General features: G+C 42.2%; 1 protein-coding gene across 6 annotated transcripts in view; it reads left to right on the top strand.

Annotated features, from left to right (window-relative positions):
• The window catches only part of LOC107272554 (putative polypeptide N-acetylgalactosaminyltransferase 9), a 118,168-nt gene that overhangs the window by 25,832 nt on the left and 77,921 nt on the right, over positions 1-14,415 (top strand). For 4 of the 6 annotated variants that reach the window (XM_015749812.2, XM_015749816.2, XM_025089723.1 and 1 more), the window contains one exon: positions 12,188-12,256. The exons of 1 other annotated variant lie outside the window; for it this stretch is intronic. The gene's annotated coding sequence lies outside the window, so the exon portion shown is untranslated. The remainder of the gene's footprint in view (positions 1-12,187; positions 12,257-14,415) is intronic. One more of the 6 variants, XM_025089722.1, reaches the window with a different exon arrangement.

Raw genomic sequence — 14,415 nt, 5'->3', positions numbered from 1 at the left:
AACACGATTTCCGTGGTGGATTTAGCCCCGGGGCCTTTATCTACCCATGTGTACATATATATATATTGTACAGGTTACAAGGGAATTCAGGCTAAAGATATAAGAGTCTAGGTAGACAGATAGACAGTCACCCCCCTACATATGCATATATATATATATATATATATATATATATATATCGGGCATTCACTACGGCAGGGGTAGAGCTGCGATCCTTGAAACTTGGCAGACGGATCGTACCCAGGTAATGGCGTTTTCGAATGCCGCTTCCTTCTGAAGGAGCTTCTCGAAGAAGGTGCCTCCCGCAGGCTATGTATGTATATAGTAGAGAGACCTAGGTACAGAAGACCCAGTCGGGGAAGCCGGAGGTTGCAGCCGCGTTCCTGTTCCTAATAGAGGCAGCAGCAAGATTTATCGTTTACGATGCAGCAGCTTCTCCGGTACCTATCGGATATATCCCCACGGCGTATTCACTGGCGGAACTAAAAAGGAAACGCGTATCCAGGGAGCCACACTCTGAATACCAACCAGTCCCTCTCTTACGTCACGGGTCCGTACAGGCGTGCCGACGCCTATGCAACCGGCTATCGCCGTCTCAAGGAATTCGATTGGTCCTAATCGATAGCACGCTAATAAATATATATATACGTACACCTCGTACACGGGACTCTGATATTCACGTGTATACGTATTATACATGCTGTTACCTCAAAGGCTCTTCTCTTTGTTTACCCGGTTTCCAGTATCCGTCATCCCTTAAGTAATTGGAGAGAGGTCAATTCCATGAAACTCAGCGCATTGACGAACTCCAGGTCCGTGCACTCCATTCGCAGGACCCCGTCCCATGTCGACTTTTCTGCATTTCACCAGCTGGCACCCACTAATTTATGTGTCTCCATCCTCTAGTCCTTTACTTTGTTTTTTAACCTACATTCAGATTTTCCCATTTTTTTTTTTGGAAATAGGACCGGTCCTTCTTCAATTCGACCAGTCGTTGAAATTTTTTTGATACTTCGCACGAGCACGTGATTTCAGGTGGTAGGCGTGGCTGGAAAGTGGGGATGCTGTATAAGCATATAGGTTGGACCTTAGGAACTTGAATATATATATATATATATATATAGTATGAAGCGTGGTATACCAGGTCCATCGTCTCGGCTGCATATCAAGTAGCCAGTGTATCCAACCTAAGATTAATGTAGACACCATCCCGATCCTCGTTACGCTTCTGGGGGTATAAGACGCTTACGTTGGTACCCGTGAAGTTTGGTATATCCTTCTGCGGGGATTATTATTATAAGGACCCTGGAGTAAATCATTCCTGATACCCGAAGTAATTGCAGCGGGCTGTGCCTTGTGTATGTGTGTCGTTCCTGAAATTGCAACCGGCGGATTGGATCGTTGGGTTGGTATTATTGTTTCATTAGATTTTCCAACGATTTCGCAATATCCTCGCGGCTGGATTATTACTGTTAATCGTGGTAGCAATTAATTTATATACTTTTTTTAATGTAATGATTTTTTTTTTAATCCTTCATCGAGACTTGCTTGCGTAAGCGCACGATCCGTTCGCGGATTTACTAGAAGTTTTAGTGCGAGCGTTAATACGTTGCTTTGGATGTCACTAGAACGATTTCTGGTACTTTATTATTTTTTTTTTTGCCAGAACCAGAAAACCGGCATCGCAATCAGCAGGGAGAGTTTACTGCAGTTTTCATTTTGGCTGCACTGGCCTTGTAATTAGTTTGCATTGCGCTTACGGGACTGTGTGCTCCTTTGCTTGGTTCTACCTTGCTTTGGCTATGGGAATTCTTTACTTTGCTCTAGTTTCTCTCTCTCTCTCTCTCTCTCTCTCTCTCTCTCTCTCTCTCTCTCTCTCTCTCTCTCTCTCTCTGTCTGTCTCCCCTCAAGTACTCCACTCCATTCTCATTCAGTTAAGCTTCGTCTTTGGAGATATCGACTACGTGTAGGGGAATTGAGATCGAATTCGATAAAGTAAATCAAGACGGCAAACGAAACGAATACTACGTAGTAGCAGTAGTGCTAGTAGCAATAATACTACCACCCACTGCTACTACCAGCAGTCGAACGTTAATATCGTAAATCACAGTGCTTCAAGCTGCCGCTGCTCTTTACAGTATTTTCACAGGACAAATCCTCGCTGCTGTGTATCAACCGGACGCCCGTCTAACTCGATTAAATCGGCAAACAAAAAAATAATTTTATATTAAAAAATTGTAAAAAAAAATTTCTTTCGGCTTATCTTTCAACCTTTTGCCAATAACTGTTATCGCAATTTTCGAGTAGCGCGCCACTGCTTAAATTGTAGAGGGTTATTCGAGTCAAGCGCTTCTACCGTTTTATGTTTCATTTCTACGGGTAAAACGTCGGGCGATACGCGTGGGTATGTGAATACAATATTTTTTTTTTTTTTTTTTTTCTCGACAGCTCGTTAACAACGCAGTCCTTAGAAAACCACACGTGACTTCACATAAAAACACTGTGATATGTGCTAAAACACGAAAGTGTATATTTCAGTACAAAACCCATTCACCGGGTGTCTACTTCGTAAAATGATATGCAGAGCCACGTGTCTGCTTGTTTGGCGAACTCATTGTTTTCTCATCTGTCAAAATAAAAATCAGATTTTTATCACGAACCGACTGTATCTGCTGCGACTGTACGTACGTCAGTACACCTTAATTGGATTTCCTGTAGACTTTGGTAGCCAAGAAATAACGTTGCCGTTCTTTCCTACCCGCTTTCAGTATTACGTTTACTCTCCTGTAACCAGCAATGCCAGGAAACTCGTATATGCTGCTGTACGTAATTTTTTTGTTATCTCAATGCAATTTCTTATGCTTAACTCTTTTTTATGTTTATCTATATTCTATTGTCTGTTCGATCGATACTCTTAATTTTATTTCCATACAGGATCTTATGCTAATGGGATTTCGTTACAATATCCTGAACCGTCGGATGCTTTGATTCGTCTAGTGATTCTAGGAATATTAATTATCTCGCCGTTTGTTGTATACACGCCAAAGATATTAGGTCTTGATTAACATCTTATCGTATCTCCACCACGCGATGTAATTATCGGATGCGAATATCTTGCTAGTTAACCGTGTCAGCCTGTACCTTTTTTAGACCAGGTTATAAAAGGGCACTTCAAAGCAGTATACCTGTATACTACGTGTCGTTAACTCACTGAAAAGTTCTTATCAGTATATTTTCGGAAATATCTTATCGAACAAAATGTGGATCCTTGTCGATGGCAATACCCGGCGAGGGAGAGGGTGAGGGGAGGGGGCCTATGTAGGAAATTTCGTATACATTTTGTATACGCGAATTAATGAAGCTCCGTTCACAAGGTGAATCTTGGGCTTTTTGAGACGATCTATAGATATCAGGAAGAGCTTACAGTTCCGGATAAATTTATTACGGGAACTTAGAATGTTATCTCAAAAATTTTTTTTTCTATATCACTTTAAAAAATTTATAACGATTAATTGACGTATGATGTAATTTTTTCTCTTGATTTGGATTTTCGAAAAAATAATTTTTCACCCTAACGCCAAGAAGGTGACTCCGTCAATTTTTACAATCGAATCGCCTTTTGAAAATTAAAATATTTTTAAGTCAACCGCCCGGTCCACTAACCACTTACGTCATTCCCCGAGTCCATTTTTCTTCTCTTCGCTAAATTTCCTTTATATCCCATTTAACTATTTTACTATGCACGATACGTATAGGCTCGATATCGGGCTGAAGACTCGTTTTTGTTCCCCTTGCTGAAAGCAATGGACATAAAGTCCCTAGTGTGTTGTTATTCCACGTGGCGTAAGGGGGACTGAGTGGAAATTGATGGAATTGTTTTAGTACGTGATATATACCTTTGTAAAGGTATCCTGAAATAAGGGTTTTCCAATAACCTATATATTTACAATATATAATAGTCTGTAAAGCTGAAACCGCGACGGTGGACATTCGAAATAATATGTATTGCAAAATTAGGAGCCGCCTTAGGAGCTACAATTGAGTGCACCGATAAACACTTTAGAAACCCATCGCTTCTGGTCAAGAGCTGTGGCGGCAATATTGCAAATGCCACGTTATTCTTCCTTTATGGTCCAAGCATAAGGGGAGTCATTTGTTTGGTTAAGCACGTGAGTAATAAATTTGACTGGCACGTATCTCGGGAGCTCGTAATTGCAAAGGCATATTCCAAGTGTGAAAGTACCTTCATGCTTCACGTAGGAAGGCACTATTCCTTGTGATTGGAGCATAAGGGGTGGTTTTTTGACCAAAGGGGCCGTCTCTAAATTTGACTGCCGCGTATCTCAGGAACTCACCTTATAATATATTCCAAACGTCGAAACTCCTTAATTTCCACTTGAAAATTTCACCTACTCCCTTGTCGTCAGATCGGGGTACGATTGATTTTTGGTAAAAGGGTCGATTTCCAAATTTGACTGTTGCACACTTTCGAAGCACTCAGCTCTTAAGTCAATCCTATCTTTCGTTTCTTTAAGTTTTGTATCCTTTATGTTGTGTATTTTTTTTTTTTTAAATAAATTTTTTGCATTGAGCATCGCCACGGGTTTTGACTGAAAAATGGATGAAGGTGTAAAATTTCAATTGAGGCACCTAATTAGCTCTCGAAAAGTTTCTAATTTTGAAAATCGATTTTATTTCGACTTTTCACTCTTCGGTTCCGGCTTTACTGACGTTTCTATATAACGACTCTTGGGCTCCTTGGGTCGCGGCTCCACTGCAACCTGATTGCTCCTAGTTCCCATTGTTGTTGCGGTTCTCAGGTATTGCCAGCGGAATATCTTGTCAGAACTTTGATCATTTCGCCTCATTCTCTCTGCAACGTGTATCGGGTGGGACAGTTTGGACAGCAGACGAGGAGGGTGTGAATGGGAGTTGGCCCGGGGGCGGTTTTCCACGTAGTGAGATTCCAACGCACCATTGACATTGAACGCTTAGGGTACTGTTTGGGATTTTTGCATTGGACCCTCAGGATGAACTTGGTACGGGAGGCTGTAACGCTTTGTCTACTGGGTTCTTTCTCTTTGACTGTTATTTTTTTTTCCTGGCTAATTTTCGGCTTCTCGTAACGCCGAATGTCGTTATAGACAACGCTGTGACGTAATGTGATTATTGTGATTATTTGATAATGGCGATTTTTTGGTATTCGCGGATTTTTTTTTTAAATTGTACCTCTATGGGACATTGGTGGGATCTTTGATTATTGTCAGGATCGTTGGGGTCGGGTATTGGATAGGGGGAGAGAAATGTTTTTTTTTTTCCTTGTTCCATAGCTTCTGCACTTGTGCATTCTTTAGTTCCGTGCGAACCCGTGCACTTGTTGGACGGGCGAAACACGTACATTTTTTTCTCTCTCCTTTTTTCCCCCATTCAACCGTTTTCCATTTCAATAGAAATGCATACAGAGCTTCATAGGCTCTGTCCATTGTAATTGAACGTGAGGAACTGTTGTTTCTTCTTGCAAACAAGTATGTATGTATTTATGAGTATGACCGAGTTTCCGATTCGTAATAACAGCTGAATCTGTATATCGATATATCGCGATTTAATGGTTATAAACAAGTACGAGGCGACGCGACTCGATATATTCAATTTTGATCGTGACAACGACAATGTCATATATTTTTATTAATTTTTTTTCAAAATTCAAGTATCATCGCGACGCGATCGTCGCGTCTTGAAAAATCCGCGAGTTCAATTTAACGTTGTATATAAGAAAATTCGAAAAAATATCAGGAGCGAGGGAGAAAGAAAAATGAAAAACAGGATTAACGATTTTAGGATCGACCCTCCTATTTGAAGTTAACGAAAAGTTAGCGGAGGGAAGGCTGAGCGTTTATCGCTCGTTATCTCAGAGATTTACTCGAGACTCTCTCTCTCTCTCTCTCTCTCTCTCTCTCTCTCTCCTCTTCCCACTTACATAACCTGCTCTCTCCCTTTAACGTTTACACTCTCTCCTCTGGCTTCCCTCTTTTTATTGTCTGACTACATTACCGAGGTATCTGCTCTTCGGGACGGTCGTTCGTTTCAACACTTAATTACGCTCTAAATCCCCCCCTTCCTTACAGCCTCCCTGCTCCTTTATCCTTTTCAACTTCTTCCTTCCACCTGCAACAATTTACAGTACTTGGACTTTCTTCCTGTCCAAATCTCTCTGCCCCTCCCCCTATCGCGATAACACAGATAACGATTTCAGTTCATTCTCACCTCCGTACCGAACGATCCTCCGCGTCTCTGCCTTATCAACCCGCTTCACGAGCTTATCGGTACCGTCAGAACTTCATCGACCTCGTCCCGCAACCCCTCATTAATTAAACTTCTCCATACCCCTCAATTCCCCTCAATCCTCAATACTACCGCCGTAAACGAAACCTCCTTGATTCCCTATGCCTTACATGTCCCTACCTGCCATCCCCTACTCGCGTTCTCCTTACAGCTCCCCCCCCTCCGCCCCCCGCTTGCGTCTTTCGAATTCTTGGGGATCTCAAAGTCTCACGGGTCTCCCTCTATCTCTGACCCCTTCCCCGTACCCCACCTCGCCTATGCACCTGAACCTTCATATCCGTCGTGTCGTTCGGCCATTTTCATTGCGCACGCGAACCCTTGGCAGTCGCACGTGCATCGGGGCTGCGACTGCCAACCGCTTGACACAAGTATTTCTCACGCAAGACACGTGCTACTTTCGGCTGACATTTGTTTCGTGGATTATAGTGCCGATTGCTTCTCGTAACGATATCCTCTCTGCCGTAAGGCAGTACTGAAAACAGGTATACCTTCTTGCCTGGCCAATGAATTTCGTTAAGACTCCTTACGCTGGTAACGCTCCCACTAACTGTGTTCGCTGGCACTGCTGGGTATATACGTGTTACCATAGGCGTATCGTTGATTCTATAGATAACCAGCAGGGACTGTATACGCTATAGTCGCTACCGATTAAAACCTATAAATGTAGCGTGGATATATTTTTAGTAGGTTTTATTTTTTTTTTTTTTTAATGCAAATATCACGTATCTCAACTGCGTATATTTTTTTTTCATCTCTTTTTCTCCTCTATTCCTCTGTTCAGGTGATTTATCACAGAAACGCTCGTGTCATACGAGTATCATGTCGGGGACGCGTCATGTACGTAAGTGAAATATCCTTGTCTCGCCCTGTAGATCCGTCCGCACGGCTAACCTGCCTATGACTCTATCCACTGCCGGCTCAGCCGTTCCTATGACTTGCCAGCCGTCTGTCTGACTCTCTCTGTCGTTACCTACTTCTTCGCACTTCACGCGATACTTCTCTCGGCAGAGTTCTTGACTCCCGGCAAATGCAACGGGATATAACGACCCGGCTGCTTCGACGCTCGTGACCCGTATGGATACCGACGAGCCGAACTCGGCGTCAGTGGAGAAAGACGGTGACGGTCAGACGGCGCTTTTGGGTCGTTTGAGAAATATTTATAATTTTCGATTTTTTTTTTTCTTTCCTGGCACGATTGTTATCGTTGTCGAAATTTTCGAGACTGAGTCCAATCTATGTCACAGTTTGTCACTGTGGCAGAGAGTGGAATGTTTTAATTTTATATATTTTTTTTTCGTGCAATATGCATAATTTATAAAGGAGAATATACATATATGTATAATGCTACAGAGAAAGCCTATCGCATCCGAGCCTTAGCGTGTGATTTCTTAATTAAAGATTATTTATTACGTGGGCCGTAGGTATATTTGTCTGTATATATATATATATATATATATACTATGGCAGCACATACGGCTGAAAATTTTTCGTCGCTATCGCTCTCTGTCCGCTAATCATCTCATTCCCTTCCGGTTATAACGGGTGGCAGTCGAGAACATTTCACTCGGCGCGATAATGGAGAACCGTTTTATTTCCGTGCTGTCCGTTTACGTACTGCCTGCCGGCACGAGAGTTTCTTCGATGTCTGGCGTGTCGAGTCGTCGTCCTTTTAATTACCTTGCTTTAATCGTACTGGGCTTTTACGAGTCCTTTCATTCGCTATTACGTGCCAAATTTTCCTCGATTTCTCCTCCACTGGTACTATGTATACATGCGTATATCTATACACGTCTGTTTATTCTACTATGCACCGCTGTACTTTACGTGGATACTTTATGCAGCTCGATATACGTTTATCATATATATTGTACGTTTATATATATATATATTGTACGTTTAAAGACTGTCGAGCGTATATTTTTCTTAATGGAAAAATGATGTATGTGTGTAAATATAGTAAATAACGTCAATGTTTTCCAATACGACAATCCAATAGTCATTATGGAATTGATGACGTTCCCAAAATTGTCGGAATCGCGCCAACTTTATTCGCAATTCCATTACAGCTGGATCCAACTGATAAGTCTTCCAGTACGTAAAAGAGCTGAACCATCGAATTTCTATGTAAAAGCAGGCTGCATCGGTCCAAGAGGGGTGGGGATAGTCATCCAGTCAGCAAGTCAGCCCCCCCCATCCCCCACCTTGTTCTCTAATCCTGCTGCATCTCCCATTTTTTTTTTCATCCCTTTTCCGCTGCGAAAATCCTTGCGCGAGTGGAAGCGAGTTGAAAATTCTAATGGAATTCGGGAGGGAAATTCGTTTTTACTCTGTATACGTGTAGAGCGGGTTGACTGAGTTCGGACTCCGCGAGTGTGCGAAGCTAGCAGGAACGACGCTCGGAACGAGAAGTTCGCGACGACAATCCTCCAAGAGGATTTATGAGCGCTCGTAATTACGAGCGCCTTTACCGTATTTCGCTTATTTCCCTTGTTACCTATTTCAGTCACGCTTCTTTTTTTCCCTTTCAATTTCCAATTCCGCGCATGCGCGACCTCATCGTTTATTCTCCTCTACCACGTGTCCGTCGATCTCGTATTAATTGCTGATATTAATATCAGCCGTTTCATACGAATTACTTGCAGATCACGTATCGCAGTAGGTAATAAATCATTGAATTGGCGAGATTAATAATTTTCGTTTACTCGTATATAAATCAGTGAAAATCGAGAAACGTGCAGACGCCGTTACGCGTCGGAAGGCTTTCTTTTTTTTTTTTTGAAAATTTTTCTATTCTTAAAAATTTTTTTCAGTCATGTTCTCACCTGGGACTTCAGTTCGGTTCGCAGGAAATTTTTCCAATTTTACACGTATTATCGCGACGACCTATTAAACTTCGGGGTTGACATTTTTATGGGTACAAAAAGGCCCGGGGTGCATTTGCTCCGGCACGAAGGGGTTGATAATGTTTACTCCAGGGATCGCCAAGGTGGACGCGAGGAGACGACGTATATTTCGTAGTAAAAGAAAAAAACAAGTTTTCGCCAACGGCGTGGTATAAATATCTGTCGTCGTCGCGACGCCCCGCGTCGTATCTCTGGCATGGTCGACGCCATTAGACGACGTCGGAGGTGAGAATCCGGCAGGATGTGCATCAGCGTGGATACACCCATTTCTGGCTACGAGTAGCCAAGTGGCCTTCGCGAGAAGTGGAGCAAGAACCGGCGACAAGAAGAAGTAGGAAAGTACCGGCGGTTGAGAAGGGAGGAAGGTGAGCATCGAGGGGTGAGTATAAAGGGTGGTTGTTACAAACGGCGGAAAAAAGTGAGGTCTCAGCGTTTTTCGATCTTCCGCAACGAGCCTGCCTGCCAAACTTTCCTTTCGATCGATATTCCCGTTTCATTTGCATTTATCCGGGATCGGCGAAAAATTTGAATAACTTTATGTATATCGCATCCGAGTCGGACACACTGGGCGGATCAAATAGACAGGAGACATCTTCGCGGACAGTCACGCGTAAATCGAAATCCGGAATTTTATTTTTATAACGCAATATCCATTTTTCTATATATTCATTGGGGGTGGGGGGGTGGTTGACAATCCCCACAACTTTACAATAAACAGTAAAATTTTCCAATATAAATTTAACAAATCCAATCATGACATAACGTATATGTATATACACGTATGCGACAAAAATTCATTGGGGGTGGGGGGGTGGTTGACAATCCCCACAACTTTACAATAAACAGTAAAATTTTCCAATATAAATTTAACAAATCCAATCATGACATAACGTATATGTATATACACGTATGCGACAAAAATTTGGTTATTGTATATTTGAAAAAAAAAAAAAAAAAAAAAAAAATTATCAGAAATAAAAATATTTTGACATATCGGAACAGTAACGTGTCCTATAGATCACGAGGGAGTTCCCGACAGTCTTGAATTTTTTTTTTTTAAGGGTGAAACCACCCTGTCGATGAATCCTCCGATTCATTACTCCGCCTCGAAGCGTTTCCAACGAAAATTGAATCGCTCTTTCCCCCATCCCTTCCCCTCCCCTCCCCTCCCTACTCCCCACGGCTGAAAAGATATTTTCATTAGGCACGCTCCAGCGACGACGGAGACCTTCTTACTAATCCAGGATAATGCTTTACAAACGCGGGATTCACGAATGGCCAACCCTTCATAAAACTCGGGAAATTTACGTGGTGGCGGGCGAAGGGGGGCGTGGTGGGGCTACTGCTTTCTGGTTTCACGGAGGGACGGAAGCGGGAAGGCCGATGCGTTTGCTACGGGCGTGAGGATTGCCCCATACCCGTTACCGAGAATATGTAGAAGGGGGATTGCCAGCTGTCGGGCATTGGATTTTGGAATTGACTTCTTTCTTTCTTTCTTGTTTTAGCCGGGGTGAAGGAATTCAACCCCTATTTCTTTAATACCCGAATAGAAATTTTTCTTCGAATTCTTTCCTCCTCTGCACCCAACGTTATTAGTATATTGTCTTCTTCTTCTTCGTTCCTTATACTCGGATATCACCCTGGGCACTATATATATATAGGGCTCGAATATATTGTCCCTTTAAACGCTAACAAATCGCGACGCGTCCTTTAATATTCCAAAGCACTCGATCTTCGGTTTAGACGGATTTTCCTCGACAGCAGTCTGCTGCCACGTCGTGAACCTTCCTCGAGGGGACTCCCTCTCTCGGTTACTTAGCTCCTTTTGCCGGTGCAGGAGGGAGCGAGATGCGGGGCCCTCGATATATCTTCTTGAAGGTTATAACCTCCTTTCTGCTTTTCTCTCCTTTTTCTGTTTCTCCATTCGAAAAAGGCCTCTGCCCACCACCCACTGCGTCTTCATTCTTCGGGCAAGAATCGGTGATGCCTGCGTAGGTTTTATTGAAAAATCTTTTTTTTTTCTTTTTCTTCTTCAAATAATCTATCAGACATTGGCAGCACTGAAGTTCGCACGACCCGATATCCTTCGTATACGAAGAGTCTACGGTCTATATTGGGTTGTTATCAGGGTGCAGGAAATTAGCCCCCCATAATTCGAAAATTCCGGTTCTACTTGTTGTTCTGTCTTGTTATAAGTTTGTTCTATAATGTTCCGGAATAACAACTTTCTCAACTTAATTTTGTAGCGATCAGGCGAAACAAAACCACTTTTTTACTGGAACCCCCCACTTATGGAAAATCGAACTTTTTTGTTGTTTTAGATTGTTCTAGTTGTTCTAAATATTGTTCCAGAATATTCATAACGCTGAGTAAAGAATACTCGAATGGGAACAAAAAAAAACGTTTTATGCATAGCAAGTAGATATAGGACCATTTCGAACGATTTCCAGGTTATTCCAGGATGTTCTAGCTTGTTCTAGGTTGTTCTAGGTTGCTCCAAGTTGTTCTCGGTCTACCTCTGATTGTTCTAGAATTGTATAACGATCGGGTAGTCGCAAGTCGGATAAAAGTAGTAAGAAACGATTTTAAATGCATAAAACGTTTTTTTGAACCCATTCGGGTATTCTTTACTTAGCGGTATTAATATTCTGGAACAATATTTAGAACAACTAGAACAACCTTGAACAACAAAAAAAAGTTTGATTTTCCATAAGTGGGGTGTTCCGGTAAAAAAGTATTTTTTTTTCGCCTCACCGCTACAAATTTCAAATGAGAAACTTGTTTTTCTGGAACATTGTAGAACAGACGTAGAGCAACTCAGAACAAACAACGGAACCGTAATTTTCGAATTATGGGAGACTAACTTCCCAGACTTTCGTTATCAGTGGGAATAATTTTTGTCAAATTTTTCCTGAAGATTTTGAATTTTTTTTTTGTTTCAGAAGGAAAAGAAGAAAAATCAAAGATAAAGTCGATCTCGACGCTCTCTCGACGGCAGGAGAAAAATGTTTGTGAGTTTTTTTTTATTGTCTCTTGCTATTGTATTTTCTTCCTTTCATTCCTGCCACTTTACGGATAATACGGATTTAACGATAATTGGAATCGACACTGCTCAGACACTGTCTGATGATTGAGGTTCTACGGATAACCGTAAGGGCGCCTTTCGAACCTAACGACAACAAGGCACCGGGGCTATGTCGCTACGTCGCATGGTCGGTTGCGTGATTCGACGCTTTAAGCTCCCCTGTAGTCCTCACGGGAATTGAGCTTCGCGACGGCTGGAACAACCTGGGGTTACCGTGTCATGCAATTCCATAGCAATTCCTACGATAACATTTTTTCCCTTTTTTTTTAATATCAAAATCTAACACCGTCACCACGTATCAGATACGTATTTTTAATAAGTTTTATTAAAATCACTGATAAGATTAATTTCTCAAATTTATAAATGAAAATTTTTTCTTTTAAAGTTTCCATCCTCGTATGCGCTATTTTCGTAATGAGCTGTTTTGGTTACCCGTTGAAAACTTTTCTATTCAGAGAGATCAGTGAACAGGGATGCTGCGTTATCCGTAGCTATGCTGATAAGACGAGCGAGACTCGACTGCACTGTATTCAACCATCCCAACCTATCTCCTATCTGTCTACAACCTACTATCACCTACCGCTACGTACGTTCGCAGTTCGTAGTGCATATACACTAGCGTTGACTTTCTAGTTCAATTTAGCGCCACCAGGCGCTGCTTATCAATAATTAATTTACGAACGTCGCATCTCTCGTTATTAACGGACCGGTGACAAAGTTTCGTGAAATTTGGAAAATGTCCTTAATAAATTTGACGGGTTATCAGCCTTCCCCACTTAGTCTCATTAGTAAAGGATATTCAACGAAAATACCCACATCAACATACTTGCCAGCTACTTTTCGTAATCTTAGGTATCCGCTTCTCTCCCATAGAGACCCGAAAAGGTCGTAGGTCGAAATACTTCCGAGGCCCGACCGACAGGCTTACTACCTTCGTTTAAAATGTTTTCCACGCTCCTCCTATTTTCATCTTAAATATCCTCGTTACTCGCGAGGAACCTCGTGTTTGCCCTCCTTTCACGATTTCGACCCCCTTTTCGAGACCCATCTTCATTTTCTCTCCCCTTAATACACCGACGCCGAATCGAGCACCGTGTCGAGCGGGAGTTCACAATGGCAAATTGAAAAACACGAATAAAAAAAATGTTTATTTTCGTAACCTCCAATTTTTTTTTTTGGATTTCCGAAAAGTCACCAATTACCATCTACGCCTCGTATTCTCGATGAAGATTAACAAAATATATTTTCTCTGAAAAATATCTTCCCTCCTCTCTCTTATCACCTTCCACCTTCTCGCCCTATCAACTCCCCCCCAACGCAAAATGAGTCTGGTAACTGTAACATTCCTGAAAACGAATGACCCGGTATCCAATTCGTTCTGTCCACCCCGAGACGCCAAGTGGTAAAGTACCTACGCTTGTCTTCTGCTCATATAGCAACGACGTCGCCGAGGAGAGAGCGGCGTCGCGACGACGAGCCCGAGAAAGTGGTGTGTCTTCCCCGATGACGTCATTGATCAAGACTCTCCCCGCAATTATTTAGCTGTCACAGGGGTCGGATTCTCGAATATACCTATATATACACCTACGCCAAGGCAATAGTAGATAACGATAGCAGAAGGGGCCGAGGGGTCTTCTCTGCCGCCAGGCTACAAGTTGCTTTCTTCTCAGGATTTCTGCTAGCTATAGATCTTTTTTTTTTTTTTTTATGGTGTCGGCGATCGTATCTGCGAGTATACAATGATGGGTCTTACTGGACTTTACTATAGGCGAATTAAGATAAGGTCAGGTCCCAGCTGTTCCGATGGCGGTTGTAACGTTCACAGTGAACGATATACATATATACGTATGTATATATACATATTGCAAGAAGTAGCTATCGATCATAATATTATATATCACATTACTTAAAGCCTATCGACATATAATACACATTCTATGTATATTTTATCGCGGCAATGAAAATTTCTTATATGATTACGTGCAAATGGATATCGTGAAAACTTTTCGAGTAAAATTGTCGTTGCTCTCATTTAAAGTGGTTTGTCACACTCCCCCTCCCCCCTCCCCCCGCCCTCCACGCTCC

Source organism: Cephus cinctus, unplaced genomic scaffold (genome assembly GCF_000341935.2).
Source record: "Cephus cinctus unplaced genomic scaffold, Ccin1 Ccin1_scaffold1184, whole genome shotgun sequence".
Classification (NCBI taxonomy): Eukaryota; Metazoa; Arthropoda; class Insecta; order Hymenoptera; family Cephidae; genus Cephus; species Cephus cinctus.
The sequence above is the reverse complement of the archived record's forward strand: the minus strand, read 5'-3'. Positions and strand labels throughout refer to the sequence as shown.